Source organism: Mastomys coucha, unplaced genomic scaffold (assembly GCF_008632895.1).
Source record: "Mastomys coucha isolate ucsf_1 unplaced genomic scaffold, UCSF_Mcou_1 pScaffold7, whole genome shotgun sequence".
Taxonomy (NCBI): Eukaryota; Metazoa; Chordata; class Mammalia; order Rodentia; family Muridae; genus Mastomys; species Mastomys coucha.
Window position 1 is genome coordinate 55,665,561 of NW_022196913.1, and position 17,347 is coordinate 55,682,907.

Below are 17,347 nucleotides of genomic sequence, written 5' to 3' on the forward strand. Positions count from 1 at the left end.
CCTGTGCTATTTCCAGGTCCCACAAATTCCAAACACTGTTTTCCCTTTCTCTTTTCTTCCCTCTCTCCTTCCCTTCTTCCCTCCCTTGTTTCTTCTTCTCTTCTTCCTTGTTTTATTTTTTCTCCCAAATGTCCCAGGAGTGAGCTTGAACTTCTGAACTTCTGATCCTCCTGCCTCTGCCTCCACCTCCCGAGTGCTGGTATTACACAGACGTGTGCATCCCGCCCTGCTTGTGCAAGACTGAGGGGCCGCATTCAGGCATTCACTCATCCTTCTTGTTTCTGAGTCACTGAGTGGATCTGTCTCTGAGGCTGGTCTTGAGCTTGCTCTATAGCCCACACTAACCTCAAACTTAAAATCCTTCTGCCATGACTTCCCGAGCTCTGGGATTACAGATGTGTGCCACCAGCTCGGCCCAAATGCCTTTTCTTAAAGTCTTCATTTTGATGGGCAGGTAACCGTTGCATGTGTTTGGAGTCCTGTGGGATGCTTTCATTCACATGTCCGTGGTGCAATTCTCTAATGTGAGCATCTTAACAGCAAAACAACTTCTGGGAGTTACCCCTCGTTCTGCTGTTCTCTGCTTTAGAAGGGGGCAGCAGTCTTATCTGCTCTGGGCAGGATGCTCAAAGTGACCCTGTCTGAACGAAACGTCTCCGTTTGCCAGTAGAGAGTCTCACTTCCTGTCTCGTCTGACCGAAGAGGAGGGAGTTTGTTTTCCAGCTGAACATGCTTTTAAAAAGACTTTGAAGAAGTTAATCACGTCAGGCACCAGCCAGTCACTGCTGCCTGGGGCACCACAAGGACTATCCAGACTTGTGTCTGGTGACTGCCCCACAAGCTTGGAGCCTTATCTCTTTCTAAAGCATCACCTCGGCTTCTCTTCCGGAGCCCTGCCCTTGTCTTATGCTATCTCCACCGTGTAAATGCCGTGTTCCAGTTCTAATCATGGCTTTGGGAGGGGCTGGTGAGAGTGCAGTGGACCACTATGCACAGCCCATCAGCTTCACTGTGGTCCTGCCTTGGTGGCTCAGGCAGTCACACTGGACTTAGATTGGGTGTAAGGGGCATACTTGTGTCCCTCCCAAAAATCATGCACCAATGTCTCACCAGGACAAGGAGACAAAGCTTTGCGGAGATGCCATGCTTTACGTATGAAATGTGCCACCGCTTAAATACTTGTTGTCCAGTCGGAGGCGCTGTTCAGGGAGGAAATGGATTCTTAGGAGGTGGAGCCTGCTAGAGTAAGTCTGCCAGGGTGTGGAATTTTATTGGCTGGCCTCACTTGCTGCCCTCCTTCTCCGCTTCCTGCTTTTACTGCCACCACGATGAACTCTCTACCCCTGTACTGTAAGACAAAACAAACCCTTTCTCCCTGAACTCACCTACTAGGTTATTTTATCGCAGTCACAGAGAAGAAAAACTATTACAAAAGGAAATTAAGGTAAAATGAAGTTATAGGGTTGGGGCCTGGTCCTAAGTGGCTGGTGTCCTCAGGAGAAGAGAGGACCACGGAGTGCGGACAAGCAAAACTGGGTGAGCACAGGGAGACCAGGCAGAAAGGCATTAGCCAGGCAGAAAGATTCCACAAAGCCAGTTCTCAGGTTTCCCATCTTTAGAACATCTGAGAATAATCTGTTTTAACATACCCAGCTTAGAATGTCACTTAGACCAAAGGAACTCCCAGGGTGGGTTCCAGGGATACATGGGTAGATGGTAGTGGGCATTTAGCTAAGTTCCTTTTTGTCAAAAGTATTTTGTATGTGTACTAAAAGCACAAACAGAGGAAAAAAAAAAAACCTTATTCTCTTTAACTTATGGTCTGGTGGGAGGACAGAAAAGCCCATAAATAATTATGATTATCTCAAATAAAATCTGCATACAACAACAAAACCACAATACAGCCTCTTGTGGGGTCAGAGTCTTCTGAGTTTTTGATCTCTAAGCAGAACCGTGAGCAGCTGGAAGGAGACAGCAGCGCAGAAGCTTCTGAGAGCGCCATTTCAGTGAAGCGGACCCTTGGGCGGTTGTCCTAGAGTGGAAATTCCCTGTTTGAGACAAAGGCATGTGACATCAGGACAGTGGCGACCAAGAGAATGTGTGGTAAGGGTGGCAGGGGAGCCCTGCAGGAGGCCCTTTCAGCCAGCCTGAAGAGACTGAAGTTTGAAATTCTAATGACAAGGGCTCACACTGGAGGGCTTTGGCAGGGGACTGAAGAGATCGAATTTGCCCTCAGAAGGCATCTCTTCCAGTCTCACACAGAGCCTGACTGTGGGAGGCGAGCTGATATGAGGAGAGCTACTTGGAACCATGAGGCTTCCACATGGATGGTGAAAGCCCTGGGATGATAGGGATGATAGAGAGAAAGAGGTTGTGTCTGGAATGTGACCTGGAGTCCACAAGCTAGCCCAAGCGTAAGGGTCTAAGATCAAATCTTTACCATCCATGTAAGAAGCCAGGAATGGTCACATGTAACCTGTAACCCTTGGTGTTGTGTAGGGTGGAGACAGGAGGATGGCTGGGACCTATTGGTTACCAGCCTAGCTCCAGGATCGGTGAGAGACCCTGTCTCAAAGGAATAGTCAGAGAGCAATGGAGCAGGACACCTAGCATCCTCTCCCAGTGGCGCCCTCAGTGAGGGGGGCTTGGTGCTAAAATATCAGCTCCTGTGATGTACAGGGCATGAGCTGCAAAGGATGTCAAGGCTTAGGAGGGCACAAGATGTCAGTGATCTGTACTAAGATCTAAGAAGAGATGCTAATCAGGAGAGCAGACATGTAGAGATGGATGAGTACATGATGGGAAATCCCATAATAGCCAGATACAGCCCAGACAGACCAGATATGAAGTAGCACACACCAGAACCGAGGAGTCTTAAAGGGGGCAACTCTGTGTGTGTGTGTGTGTGTGTGTGTGTGTGTGTGTGTGTGCGCGCGCACGCGTGCACCATGTAGATGTAGGTACCATCAGAGGCCAGGAGAGGGCACTGGATTCCCTGGAGCAGGAGTTTTACAAGTGATTGTGAGCCATGCAATGTGGGTGGTAGGATCTACCTAGATCCTCTACAAGAGCAGCAAGCTCACTCTATCCCCCGAGTCATTGCTCCAGCCCCCAAATAGTAAATCTTTTATTACTAAAACAAAAACTCTTATAAACAAACAAACAAACCAGTGTCTTTCCTTGGAATTCTGTGCCCCCCGTCTGTCGTCCCCGCCCCAGTGCAGGGTCAGCTTCTTGCATTGGTGACTCTGGAGTTGCCACCCACAATTCGATGCCAAACACTGCTCTTGGCTTTGTCTTTAGTTCTCTGTGTTGCTAACTCACTGTCCATTGCAAATTAGGGGCATTTTCTCATTTTAGATTTCACTTTCCTCTTGCTTTTCATTCTCCCTCAAGACGGTAATTCTATTACCTTTTGTTATTTTATTTTGCTATTTGATGCACTTAAATTTCCATTTCCTGTTCCAAGAACTTTATTGAGCATCTCTGACTCCACTCAATATGGAACAAAAATACATCCTGTCTGCTTGCTGCCTACTGCTCTCCTCACCCACCCATCGCCTCCCTGTCACACTTGAGGACAGTTTGTTTGTAAAAGTTGGCCACATTTATGTCCCTCTTTACTCAGACTTCTGTGCTCAGCTCGATGCAAAGAATTGAAAACAAAACATCTTTGACATAATCCTCTTTACTCTTATTCATGATTTAGGACATCTACTGGGCTGAGACCACACATGCATCTGTGTGATGCTAAAAGAAAAATGCCCCCAAATCAAGTTCATGCTCTTTTATGATTTCTCCAAATTGGCTGCACATTCGTGTCAGAAATACATGCAGAAAATTTGTTTTTCTAAAAAAGTATTTATTTGTTTATTTATTTAGGTAGGTCTGTTACCTTTCTTATTCTCCCCTCCCCCACCCCATCCCCCCCAAAAGGGCTCGAGAGTAGGTTCTGAGGATAAAAGCACTTGCCGCTCTAGTAAAGGACTTGAGCTCAGTTCCTGACATTCACACAACTGTAACAGTTAGTAACTTCAGTTCCAGGGGATCCAATGGCCTCATCGTTTTGTTCTTGTATACCAGGCACACAGAGAGTGCACATATATATGTTCAGACAAGTGTTCATACACATAAAATAAAAACAAAGAAAATCTTTTAAAAAATAAGTTCTTTGGCCATTTATTTAGGCTTTCCTCAAGCTTTTATTAATACGTTTTTTTTTCTAGGTGGCATTCTTGATTCTGAGAATAAAGATGGGAATGAAGCAACCTCTAATCTCTGTACTTCTCGGAACACTCATTCCTTCTGCCAGAGGAGAAGGTAGCAGGCAAACACAGAGGTAAGCGCATCCGGGGGTGGGGGGTGGGGGAGGTGGTGGTGCTGTTTGGAAGGTGGACTGGGCCACTAGGAAGTGGCACACAGATGTGGGGCAGTTGGAATACAGAGATTTGTGCAGCCTTTCTTGAGATGTTATATCAGTTAGTTACTTGTGTTGCTGCTGCAACAAAGTATCTGACAAAACTAACTGATGGAAGGAAGAGCTTATTTTGGCTTATGGATTCAGGGTGTGCAAAACATCGAGGTGGGTAGCCATGGTTGTAGGAGCTTGACACAGCTGGTCATATTGTATCCACAGTCAAGAAGCAGAGGGTGGAGGGGGAGGGAGGGGAAGGGGAGAGACAGAGAGAGACAGAGACAGAGAGATACAGAGGCACAGAGGCACAGAGACAGGAGAAAGAGACAGAAACAGCGACATAGAGAGATGAATAATGTTACTCAGTGGCTTTTATTTGGTCCAAGACACCTGAGTGGGTCTTCTCAATTGACCTAACTCAGAAAATCCCTCACAGAGATGCCCAGAGATTAGTTTCCATTGTGATGCCGGCCCCATTACTTGACAAGGGCAGTCAGGCACCACAGCACCTTGGGCTTTATTCAGGCTCATGCTACTGTCTGCTCTTGACTTCTGTAGGGAAAGGAGCCAAGCGGAGTCAGTCTGTGCACTTGAGCCTAGAAGCCTGGTTGGGGTTCAAGACTCTCCTTTTGTGCTATTCCCCAGGTCCCTGGCCACTCTGAGTACAGACTCTCTTGTGTGAAGGCTGATGTGAAGTCAGGGGTCTTAATTCTTCTGGTCATATCATCCACATTTGTTCCAGGCTTTTCAGTCTGGCCCTGGCATCTTCATCCATAAAGTGGGGATAAGGAGTGGTTTCTGTGCTTAGTGTTGGACCCCAGTGAAGCTTTTACTAAAATAAGCTCCACCATGGCCAAAGTAGTAGTTTTCTGAGTGAGGGAAGGATGAGGCTAGCAATTTTAGTGTGGCATCAAATTCCTACAAAAACTCTGTTCATGTGTCCTTTGATGCTCAGAAACCAAGCCCCTGTGCCATGAAGGACTCAGAATGCCAGTCTCAAGGGTATCCCAGAGGGCAGGGACCTTGTGCCTCAGCACGCTCTTTTAGACAGTAATGACTTCTTTAGGGAAAAGAGAATGAGATGAGGTCATTGTGAGTGACTTCCGGGCTTTTGCTTTGCACGTTCTGCGCCCTCCAAATTTCACCTAATGAACATGACTTATTAAACAAACATACTAGACTGGATTAAAGAAAAATGCTAATTTGGACCCTAGATTTGGACAAGTAAGAGACACATGCTTTACAGGTCTATCAGATGGAGTTTGACTTTAGTATCATGCTGGGAACAGTCTGCCTTTGCCCACTTCCCAAGAAAGCTACAGAGAGCATGAAATGAAAGGGAAGTAGACCTTCTTCATTCTCCCTCCCATCATCCCTCCTCCTTCTGCCCCTCCCTCCTCCTCCTGCTCCTCCCCCTTTTCATTATCTCCCTCCACCACCCCTCCCACCTTATGAGACAGGTCTCCTGTACTCCAGCCTGGGGCTCAAACTCACCTTGTAGGAAAGGCTGACCCTGAACTCCTAATCCTCCTGCCTCTACCTCCAGAGGGCTGGATAAGCATGTGGCACCACGTGTGGCTTACAGAAAACAGAATTCTTATGGCTAGGAAAAGGGCCATTGGTTTGTTTGAATTTACTTTAAACCTTTAATGACATCTCTATATTTATTTTAAATATTTTTGATTTTTATTAAAATGTGTTAACTGTATGTACCGGTCACGTTTGTTGCTACATTTTCACACGTGCCTGATGAATTGCCCACAAGAGCGAAGGTCGATGTGATTGTCCCATAGGAGCCTGCAGAGGGCTCTTATCAAATCCAGCCTCCCTTTGTCCACCCTACCGCCATCTCTAGGGAGCATCGTGCTGAATTCGGGTCTACTGGTTTCTCTTTTTGCATATGTTCACGTTGAGAGTGATTGTCTTTCTGTCTTAGGATTATTTGATTCCACATGTTCTCCAGTCTACTTTGCTGCAAATGATAGATCCCTTCTCCTCTTCCTCCTCCTCCTCCTCCCACCTCTCTCCTCTTGTTCCTTCTTCTCCTCCTCCTCCTCTTCCCTTCCTTAACTCCTCCAGCTTCTCCTTCCCTTCCTCTTCCTGCTTTCTTTTCTTCTCCTCTCTCGTCTTCCTCCTCCTTTACATGGTTTTTCTGCTTCTGCCTCCAGAGAGCTCCAACTGTCTGCAACTCCAAGACCTGATACCTTCACACAGTCATGCATGCAGGCAAAATACCAATGCACATAAAATAGAAATAAATAAATTATAAAAAATATAAGTATGAGTCACTACTGTCCTTGCCTAGATCGAGGCTTGGACTGACGAGTTTTATGTCAGTTTAACACAGCTAAAGCCATCTGAGAGGAGAAGACTTTCACTAACAAAATACTTCCATGAGATCAGGCTGTAGGCAAGCCTTAGGTCACTTTCTTAATTAGTGATTGATGGGGGCGGGGCTCAGCCAACTGTGGGTGGTGCCATCCCTGGACTGGTGGTCCTGGGTTCTATAAGAAAGCAGACTGAGCAAACCATGAGGTGCAAACCAGTAAACTGCACCCCCACCATGGCCTCTGAATCAGCTCCTGTCTCCAGGTTCCTTCCCGGCTTGAGTTCCTGTCTTGACTTCCTTTAGTGATGAACAGTGCTCTGGAAGTGTGAACCAGATTAACCCTTCCCTCCCCGTCGTCACCTTCCTTTTGGTGATGGTGTTTCATCACAGCGATAGGAACCCTGACTAGGACAAGACACAAACCTATTCCACTGATGTTGCATTTTCTCTGTTTATCCACCTGCCGAGGACAAACACATGTAAGAAGAAATGCTCATAATCGCCAGCCATCAGAGTTGTGCAAATCAAAACTACAGTGAGATACCATCTCATCCTAGTGAGAGCAGCCATTGGCAATAAAAAAGCACAATAAAACCAAAAGTAAAACCTGATGATGGCTGACGAGAACTGAGAATTCTCCATGTTGCTGGGAGGAGCACTGTATAAACTGGCCATCGTATTTCTAGGTATAAGGAAACTTATTTATTTACTGAGAAAGCACATGAAGAATAAGTCTCTAGAAAGTCTCTTCAAGAGCACAGTGGCCAGGGTGGTGTGTCTGTTGCTTGTCAGCCTCCAGCTGCAGAGCTATGCTACATGTACCAGGTCCAGGTCATTGCTCTCTCCCCTGAGGGGCTATCTGCATTCTCAGAGTCAGATACAAGGCAAAAGAAGCCATCTGGCTTGAGTTTCCAGACTCCTGTACGTTCTAGGAAGAAGGCAGGGCAGTACACATGGCTCTTGTTGCCGAGGACCAGGTGACACAGCCATCCCTTACAGGATGGATGATGAGCTAGGTTGCAGGGAATGTGTTGCAAGATCTGAAGGACATACCCTGTTTTAGCCACTATTCTATTGTGAGGAGACACCACAATCAGGGCAAATTTTAAAAGAAAGCATTAATTGGGAGCTTACAGTTTCAGAGGGTTAGTCCATGATCATCCTGGTGGGGGTGGGGAGGGGGTGTTACAACAGGCAGTCAGGCATGGTGCTGGGGCAGTAGCTGAGAGTTCATATGTTCCAAAAATTGCAGGCAAAGAGAGAGCAAGAATGGGTCTGATGTGGGTTTTGAACCGTCAGAGCTCACCTTGAGTGACAGGGCTCCTCTAAGAAGGCTACAACTCCTAATCCTTCCCAAACAGTTCCATAAACTAGGGACCCAGAATTCAAATATATGAGCCCATAGGCGCCATTCTCATTCAAACCAACCAACTGAGGCATTGTCCACTGGCCTGGCCTGGGCACTTTGACTCAATGCCATAAGCCTGAACTGGACTGTAACAGTCTGTATATGGGTGGCACAGACAACTAACTATCCAGTGTGCCAGGCCCACATTTACAAGGCTTCTCTCTTGCTGTCATTTGTGACCAGGTCTACTCTGGTGGAACATGGCCTTCAGCCAGTGTTCTCACGGTAGCTGTCCTAAGAGGGAACCCCATGGGAACCAAAACAGAAATGAAGTCTTCCTGGAGATCGTGGCTGAGGGTGAGAGCTGGGCCTGTCACAACTAATATCACAAGTTTCGGGAACCATAGAAGAAAGTGGAGGTGGCCACAGGAACAAGGGGGTGTTAAGCTCCAAGGTGCTTCAGGCCAGGTTTGCCTACTCTTTGGGAATCTTTGTGAAGTTTTTGTGATTCCACCGTTTTCTTGAAAGCTTGTTGTAAAGCTGTCAGCCATGTTTTCTACATTTCCTTCTGTTCCATGGGTCAGTGCAATTCAGGGAGGCAAGAGAGAGAGAATGGCATTCCAGAGGACCCAAGTTCACTTCCCAACCCTCATATGATGGCTCACAACTCCTTGCACCTCCAGTTCCAGAGGACCTAACACCGTCTTTGGGTCTCCATGAACGCTGCACTCAAGTGTAAACAAGCCATACACAGACATACATAATTAAATAAATCTTTTTTAAACTTGGCATTCAGGATCCAGACCTGGCTTTTTTGAGGAAGCAAATGTGGATCCAGTGACTCCAGGCAATGCCCCCCTCTCTCTGGGATGGAATTTGCCCAATTCACCTCCACCACAGCATATGGAGTATTTGAGATCTTTTCCCTGCAGCAGTGGGGCGAAGTACTAAGTGTCTCTATACTGGCAGTATATCTGTGGAGTGATAAGACAGAGCAGAGGAGGACCGGACAGGGGCTGGCTCACACCTATGAGTGATATGACAGAGCTCTGCAGAGCAGAGGGGAGACCAGACAGGGGCTGGCTCACACCTAGGTTGGTAGGAGGGATACCCTTCAAATGCAGTTTGGAGGCCATAGGTCTCAGTAAACATTGTGTATCTGTGTGTGTTTTATAGGTGTGGGGTGTGTGTGTGTGTTTTATAGGTGTGTGTGTGTGTGTGTGTGTTTTATAAGTGTGTGTGTTTTATAGGTGTGGTGTGTGTTATAGGTATATGTGTATTTTATAGGTGTGTGTATATTTTATAGGTTTGGTGTGTAGTGTATTTTATAGGTGTGCTGTGTGTATATGTGTGTTTTATAGGTGTGTTATATGTTGTTGTGTGTGCACAGGTGCAGCTGTGGAAGCCAGAGGTTAACATCACGTATTTCCCTTCATTGTTCTCCATGTTATTTTGTGAGGCAAGGTGGACCTGAAACCTCCCAGTTCCACTAGGATAGCTGGCCAGAGAACTGCAGAGGTCAGTCTGTCTCTGCCTCCTAGTATTGAGACTTCAGCTATGTGCTTATATGTACCCAGCTTTTTCTGGAGGTGCTGAGAATCCAAACTCAGGTCTCCATGTTTATGTAGCAAACACTTTACCAACTGTGCCATTCCTCCAGCCCCTCAACAGACATTGTGTGCAAAGTTCTGTCAGAAATCATCAAGGTACCAAAAAGACTTTTGTGAGACCATGCTATTCTTGAGATCCAGTTAGGTTAGGCAGTGGTGGCGCATGCCTTTAATCCCAGCACTTGGGAGGCAGAGGCAGGCAGATTTCTGAGTTCGAGGCTAGCCTGGTCTACAGAGTGAGTTCCAGGACAGCCAAGGCTACACAGAGAAAACCTGTCTCGAAAAACAAAAACAAAACAAACAAACAAACAAACAACAAAAAAAGAATGTTAAGAGATCCAGTTGGTTTAGGAAACACTTGCATAAACAGATAAGCAGGGATCTTGTCCTGAGTCTCCCTAGATCCTGGGATAGATGCCCATGATCTTCCTTAGAGAATTCTTGATTGCCAAAGAGGGGTCAGCAGACGGAAGCGTGCAAAGAACACACACGTGGGGAAGCAACACAGCTGAGCTTCTTTAAAGACAGGAAGAGCCCTTTCCATATTCACAGAATTGGTGACTGTACAGAGTCAGAAAACTGAGGCTGGGATCCCGTCTTCCTCCCATCAAAACACTGCTGCAGTAGTAGAAGGCCTCCCTGTGCCGCCATTTGCCTGTCTGGGAAAGAGAATGGTTGAAGTAGAGATCTGTGGTTCCTACTCAGCACGAGGCCCAGTAACTAGAATAATGGAAACCGTCAGTAAATGACAACACTTAATATCCTTATTAGAAAACTCTGCTCTGGGTAGAACCAGTGTGTAACCCAAGTGAGAGGCAGCAGGGCGTAGCACAAGCCACTCCTCCCTTCCCCCCTCCCCCCTCAATGTTCCATTCCTTGTACTGTGCTAGGCTGACTGATAACGGAAGGTTGTACATGGATGTATTTCTTTCATAAGCATTAACAAACCCACTAGAAGTTGCCAGATGTTTCTGCTCGGTCAAAGAATGAAGTTAATGGATTTGTATCAGCGCTTAAAGCTAAGATTTAAAGTCTGATTGCTAAGGACAAGCATCCATAAAAAAATGTATAGCTTGGCATTTCAGCATTCCCAAGCAGCACCAACCAGTGTTTGATCACATCTGGTCCCCATCAAACCTGAAGTGTTACATAAATACATGCACAGTTTATGGGGTGAGGCAGCCATATGGAGACAGGCTAAGCTTTGTTCTGCTTAAGCTCTTGCAGATGAGGCCTAGGAGGCTGCCTGACAGCCATGGGCTTCTCAAAGGATAAAGCTCTCTGCTCTACTCAGTGCGCCTGGAGCAGAGATTCCATGTGACCTCTCCAGTTCAGCAGTCCCTATTCATATCCACACCAGGCGGAGTATAAGTTACTTATACAATGTGTAAGCTGGGTACCTGTGAGTTCCACCCACCTATCAAAACCATCCGTTACCTAGCCAAGTGTACTGGCTGGTTTTGTGTGTCAACTTGACACAGGCTGGAGTTATCACAGAAAGGAGCTTCAGCTGGGGAAGTGCCTCCATGAGGTCCAGCTGTGGGGCATTTTCTCAATTAATGATCAAGGGGGGTAGGGCCCCTTGTGGGTGGTGCTATCCCTGAGCTGGAGGTCTTGGGTTCTGTAAGAGAGAAGGCTGGGCAAGCCGGGAGAAGCAAGCCAGTAATAAACATCTCTTCATGGCCTCTGCGTCAGCTCCTGCCTGAGTTCCAGTCCTGACTTCCTCTGGTGATGAACAGCAATGTGGAAGTGTAAGCTGAATAAACTCTTCCCTCCCCAACTTGCTTCTTGGTCATGATGTTTGTGCAGGAATAGAAACCCTGCCTAAGACACCAAGCATCTATGTATTGTGGTTTGGATGAGTCCTGTCCTCTGTAGACTTGGTCCCCAGCCGGTGGTTCTGTTTGGAGAGGTGGCAGCCTTGTTGGAGGAAGTATGTTACTGGAGAAGGCTTTGAGATCATGCAGCTTCCTCCTAGTGCCTGTTTGCTCGGTCTGCTTTGTGCTCATGTTTGAAGATTTAAACTGGCAGCTTTCGGCTCCTCCTGCCTTTCTTGCTGCCCATGCTGCCTTGCTTCACAGCCCCGGTGGACTTTTACCCTTCTGGAACCATAAGCCAAGATAAACTCTTTCCGAAATTTACTTTTGGTCATTATGTCTTCTCACGGCAGCAGAATAGTCAGCAGTGCATCAGCCACCCTTGTGCCCACCAGTCATTTATATCTCCGTTTGTCTCCCATTGATACCGATTAATTTATATTCCTATCCACATCTCTTTATCCAACCCTTTATAAGCCTTCCTTCAATCTTTGGCACGTACACACATCCGCCCATTCACCCATCAATGTAGCCGACTACCCATCTCCTTCTACCCACTTGCTCAGTGAGTATGTCTCTTAATATATGCAAAGCCCGGCTCTAGGCACATAGAGTCTGGTAGCAAACAAGTTGCCCAGTGACCCTTGTGCATTTCTAGAGGGAGAGATGAACGAACATTAAGCACAGTGATTCAATGGGAGGATGCTAAGTGTTCCAAGAGTACACTATGGGAGAATCCTCCTGACCAAAAGTCCAGAAAAGACAGTGGTGGTGCACACCTTTAATCCCAGCACTCAGGGAGGCAGAGGCAGGCAGATTTCTGAGTTCAAGGCCAGCCTGGTCTACAGAGTGAGTTCCAGGACAGCCAGGACTATACAGAGAAACCCTGTCTTGAAAAACCAAAGACTTCCAAGAGTACTTAAGGTGGGCAGGAGGCACTTCAGGCCACGATGCAGCCCCTGAACCTGCTGTAGATGCTGCTCCTGGTGGCTTCATGGTTGGTGATTCCTGATGGCACAGCTTCCAAAGCAAGGCAATTCCTCCTCCAAGCAAAAGCATTCTGAGTTTCTCAGTACCAGGTCTAACTTAAGGAATGGAGCCAAGAAAGATGTACCTTTTAGCCTTAGTGAAGGATGAGGGGGAGAGCCGGCTTTTAAAATTCTTCCTGCCCAAGGCATGGTGACATGAGATGTCACAGGCGGGTCCCACCCTGTGTCCAGAGCTGACCACACCATTGTATGTGGTTTGCTTTGCAGAAGGAACAAACCACTATGAGCCTTCTCTCTTCCGATTTCTCAGCACACATATTTGCAATGGGCACCTCATCTCTCCGTGCCCTTGTGTGGTCAGCCTGACCCAGATAAGAAACAAGAAGCAGATGTCACCTTATTCCACCCCCTGGGGAAAAGAGTCACTTTATATAAAAGCCCCTCTATATAGGGCCACCTATTTTCTGAGGAGCAGAACTGTAGGCAGGCAGGCAGCGGGATAGTAGGGCTGGGGCTTGGCAGTGACTACACATTAGAAGTAATTACACTGATCTTGTTTTTGTTGTCCATAGCCATGCCTAGATCTCAGGCATGGGGACTCTGGTTTTGCACTAGGGTATAATTTGTTTTTAGGGACAGCATTTTTATGCCACTCCCAAGCTGGCTACCTGTGCTGTGGCCATTCATTTCCTGTGGTATAGGGTAGCAGTTATACAACCAGAGGGTGGCCTCTGATGGCTTTGTTCTCTGTGACATATACTTTGGGAGGCAGAAGAGAGGCCCTCTGTTTCTGAAAGCGACTTGCAACATAATTACACCAGGCTCCTCCAAGGATCATCTGCATGGGAAGCTACATCTGCTGCCAGCCTAGGGATGTAGCTCAGTCCTCAGGGCAGGCTGCTTGCCTGGTGTGCATAAAGCCCCAGCACTGCATAACCCCAATGTAGAGGTACACACTTGTTATCCTAGCACTCAGGAGGTAAAGGCAGGAGAATTGGGCACTTCAGGTCATCCTTAGCTACACAGGAAGTTTGAAGTCTGACTAGACACCCTGCCTCTTTTTGTTGTTGTTGTAGAATAAACTTATTTGTGTTTCTGTGGGCAGTCACCAACAGGAGAGCTTTGAATGACAAAGGTCCTTCCAGTCCACAGTGGAGCTTTGTCATACGAAAATAAGCACCAAGTCCCACAATCTGGGACTGAGGCAACCACTAATAGGTTTTAGGGACGTTCCCTTGTACATGTGTGTTTTCCTCTATAAAACATGTACATACATGTTGTTAGATTTAAAGCAGCTGTAGAGGGACAGAAGGAGAGACGAAAGAGAGTCATAGGCAAACCACATTTATCCACAGTAAGGGAGCACCTTTGTCAGTCATGTGTGCTGATTGCCAAAATGCCTATCGAAGAAAATGTCATGTGGCCCCTTGTGTGGGCAGAGATGGCTTCTGCAGTCCACAAGGGAAGCTGGGAGATGTAGTTTTTCAGCAGGAAACTATCACTCTTAACTCTGAGAGGATATAAAACATGCAGGGCAGGAGTGTTATAGCTGTTTTCTGCTGAAGAGGCCTGTGTTGGAGGGGTCCATTGAGGAGGAGGCCCTCTGTTCTCTGGGGGAAAAGGGTCTTAACTTGATTGGCTGGAAGTGAATCAGGCAATTGTTGTCCTGTATTCCTGAAGAGTCATGGGAAATTGTTATTAGAGGGCTGTAAGCACAGTATTTGGTTACAGAGTAGAACTGAGATTTTCTGTGGGTTGGGGGATAGGAAGGTGCTGAGGTGGGAGAAACTGGAATGGGCTCGAGAGAGACATAGAATTGATTCAGGGTGACAGTGATTTGTCCCATTACCAGGACTGCTGCCTCAGAATCAGCCAGCAGAAGTAGTAGGGAGTGACAGAGCATCAAGGGAAGGGAATGGATGGAAATAGAGGTCTAAAAAGAACTGGCCCCAGGTGAAAGGGTTGATGGCCCCTTTTAGCCAGAGATTCTCCACAGCCTCTAAAAGGTCTTACTGCAGATGTCTTAGGAACACCCAGAGCTGTTGTAGGGGGAGAGTTATTGGGAGCACTTAGGCAGAACATTTTGTTTGGGTGTAGGAGGAGGAGGTTCAGTAAGCAAGACATTTAAAAGACAGGCTGAAAGCAGAAAGTATGAAAGTAAGAAGTGGGAAGAAGTGATCCAGGGGAGGAGCTGGGGAGGTGGGAAACTAGAAGCCTACTATGTGCAGGATGAGGCTGTGGTTGAACTTTCCTGGTCCCTATCTCTAACGAGTTGGGCTTGTTGGCCTGGAAGCAGTGTGTTCACAGAGGAGGGCACCCATCTCACTCCAGGAGTCAGATCTAGTCTTTCTGAGTTTGGGGATGCTGCAGTAGTCAAGGAGTTGAGCTGGCCTTGAAGGATGTTAAGGTGATCCAAGCTGGTGAGACAGAGGTTGACTGATACATTGAAGGTTCCAGTACAGCTGTGTCAGGTCTGGGTCCCAAAATAATGTGGAGAGTTGCAAAAAGAAGGATGAGTAGGATGGCTCTTGGCCTCTTAGTCCCCTTTTCAGAGCTCACTCAAACTCCTTTTAGTGGCTTGGGAGCATTTCTGGGTAACTGCTTCAAAGCTGACAGAAGGGTGGTGAGGGAGCAGCCATTAGACAGCCTCAGAACAGGGTCCAACCAAGGAATCAGGATAAAAGGTTTGGCAAAGACCCAGCACATAAGCCAGGAGGTGTTAACTGTACAACTCTGTGTGTACAACTTTAAGAGTCAAAGTTACACAAGGAAAACTTTTACATTACAAAGTTTTACATTACAAAAATTAACCTTATGAACAGAACAGAACCTTTTAGAAATCCTCTGTAATGTTTGTATCCCATATACTCAACCAATATATAGAAGATGAAAGCAGTCAGTCATGTCTAATCTGTAATAGATGACTTACATGTAATGTGGACTGAATTAACGGAGAGATCTCTAAGTAGAGGCGAGATTATATTCTCAAAGCACCTAAGGTGAACCCAGGTTGGAGAGGATCTCCTTTATCTAAGCCATCTCCTCCTGAAGAAATCTGAAGGCTTGGTCTATCACATAATAGAATCATTCATTGACTCTACAGCTTAAAAACGAACAAAAACACTCAAAAAACTGTCAAGAGATGCTGCTTCAATATTCTGAATAACTTTCTGTACTGGCTGGTTTTGTGTGTCAACTTGACACAGACTGGAGTTATCACAGAGAAAGGAGCTTCAGTTGGGGAAGTGCCTCCATGAGATCCAGCTGTGGGGCATTTTCTCTGTTAGTGATCAAAGGGGAGGGTCCATGGTGGGTGGTGCCATCTTTGGGCTGGTAGTCTTGGGTTCTATAAGAAAGCAAGCTGAGCAAGTCAGGGGAAGCAAACCAGTAAGGAACATCTCTCCATGACCTCTGCATCAGCTCCTGCTTCCTGACCTACTTGAGTTCCAGTCCTGACTGCCTTTGGTGATGAACAGCAATGTGGAAGTGTAAGCTGAATAAACCCTTCCCTCCCCAACTTGCTTCTTGGTCATGATGTTTGTGCAGGAATAGAAACCCCCGACTAAGACACTTTCCAAAGTTGTGAGTTGGATGACAGAGTATCTGGCATCCTCTGCTAATGAGGGAACATGGTGGCAAGGGTATGTACCCTGAAATTAGCTTTTGCTAAGAGCAGGAATTGAATGCTCATGACCCATTGAACTAGCCCATAGATCCCATGCCAGTGAAGTAATTGGCTTAGGTGCAAGGTTCTTTTGTTCACAACATCCTTATATATCAGTTCAGGAGTCATTGAAGGCAGAGTAATTATTATTATCTCTGATGTTTGAGACATTTAGGGTATGGGTACAGACTCTGAGATCCTCCCCTGGGCAAGGGCATCCATCCTCTGTCATGTCAGACATGTGGAGTAATTCGTCTTTAGATGAAGAGGGTACTTTTTTTCTTCTATTGTTTTTGGTCAGAGGTGACCCGAGCAGGTTGGGCCTACAAAGCCAGAGGTAGTCAGGTCTAATCAGCTGGAGGCAGAAGAGGCACATTCATGGCAGGTCTTATTTCCCATGTATCCTTGTCCTAAAATGAGGCTAGCATTCAACTTAGTCTGGTGGGATGGTGCTCCACCCAAGGGATCCTGTGCTGCATCTATGGGGACGACCTGAACCTGGGGGTTCCTGCCATGCAATAGTAGCATTGTAAATGTAACCCATCTTACTCAGGCATTCAGTCCTTCGTAACTGTCTTTTGTACACCCGACTTGGAGTATTATTTTACATTAGGAATCTTTAAATTGACTTAAACATGTTTACTTGCTTTAGGCTTCACTTTGACAACATATACAGAATACTGTATTATTTGAGATAAGAGAAGACCATATGACGGGAGGAAAATTGGTCTCCCTCTCCGAGTTTGTCTCTGTAGATTAATTACATCTGTACTTAGCATGACTACATACTTCTGATCACATTACCTAGTTCGATCATTTATGAGATCATTAATTTGTATATCTTAATTACCTTTAACAATTTATAATAAGTTAGTAACTAATTTATAAGGGGGCTATTTTATTATTTACTTAAACCAGTTGTGTTTGGTTTTACCCTAGGTGTCTTTGGGGTATCTAGACTCCCGTTCTTCCTTACCTAAGTAGTGCTGGATAATTGGTTTCTTTGTGTGGAGTGGGCCTTAACTCACATCAGACATTGGTTGGCTACTCTCACAAGTTCTGTACGACCATTGCCCTGGAATATTATGCAGGCAGGACAGATTGTAGGTCAAAGGTTTTGAGGCTGGATTGGTGTCTGCCTTGCTCTTTCCATAGCCTGCTGAATACCTTCCCACA